We start from the raw sequence: 1,433 nt of genomic DNA, 5'->3' as shown, positions 1-1,433 counted from the left end.
GCCTGGCCTCTAAAGCCATTAGACTTTTCAACTTCTGGGGAATGTGGTTTAAGTACTTAAAAAGCAACAACAACAACAACAAAAGCAATCCTATTCATGGCAGAAAAACCCTACTTAAGTCAGAAAGAATTAAAACATTTATTGGGCATAAATATATTACATATACACTACAGATACAGTTAGGTATTACATATAGCATAGTATTTGCAAAATCTATACATTAAAATTGATATGGCAATTTTAATACAATGTATATGAAATAGTCTAAAATTTACAATACAGGAAAACATATGATTTTTTTTTTCTCCTAAAGTTGAAAAGCTTGGAATGTATGTCCAACAGTGAGGTAAAAACATTTTGTCTTTCAATTTAAAGAATTGTGCAAGGATAACAGTCAAACACATTCAGTTAGGGCACTTCTCAATTTTGACATGAATACTGAATTACTGTAGCCAACAAAACAAGGTTAGAAAATGCCAACATTTCAAGTTGATAAGAACAAGGCAGATACTATGAAAAAAAATCTTTTAAAAAAGTTTTCTTTTTAAACAATTTCTTTGAGGACAAAGGGCAGTCTGCTTCACATGACTGGAATTTCTTGTGCCAGGGGTGAGTCTGATACACAGAAAAAAGTTAGAGCATTGAAAGCCACTCACTCACTCCTACATATATAGCAAAAGGGCACAGGGATCAGGTTAATATAACACTTTATTTTATTGTTCATGTGTAATGGCAATATATATAGTTATATATCAATATCACATATACATATTTGTGATAGAAAACAGTGCCACAGAAAGTAATAATTTTTTGACTGAAGGGATCATAATGAAGACCAAACAATGGAGAGCAATAAAATAAAGTGCCGTCAGCTTGTATTTCATCATACACTTCAGCTTTCTGGTGGTTAAACAGATAGTATGAAAGTCTCAAAAAGATCAAATACTCATAGCAATTTTGGCTTAAAGTACTATTCTTTCTTAAAAATTCAACCAATTCAGAGAATTTCTTTATAGCAGCAGTTCTGAAGTGTTTCAAAAAAAAAAAGACTTTCCCCGCCCTGCAAAGAGGGTTTTGTACTCAGTTGAATTTTCATTGCTTAAAAAAATACCTTTGCCCCGAAACACCCGCATGAAACTGTCTCAGAAAATGCAGATGCAATGCCATAGTGGGTGTATCACACACTTAAATGCAGGGATGAGTTTTGGAAGGCCAGAACTTTGGCAAAAATATATTTCCTTGATGCCATCGGTTTGCAAGGCTAATTAAACTAATTATTATACTTAATAATAAAATACCAAAATGAAGGTGAACATGAGAATAAGGGAAAATAGATTTAGAAAGAAAAGGGACGTAGCTAGAAGACTGATAAATATCCATTAGAAGTGCTGAGATGAAAGAGGTAGTAATGTAAAACACCAAAGATAGACCAC

Source organism: Propithecus coquereli, unplaced genomic scaffold (assembly GCF_000956105.1).
Source record: "Propithecus coquereli isolate 6110/MARCELLA unplaced genomic scaffold, Pcoq_1.0 Scaffold15, whole genome shotgun sequence".
Lineage (NCBI taxonomy): Eukaryota > Metazoa > Chordata > Mammalia > Primates > Indriidae > Propithecus > Propithecus coquereli.
The sequence above is the reverse complement of the archived record's forward strand: the minus strand, read 5'-3'. Positions refer to the sequence as shown.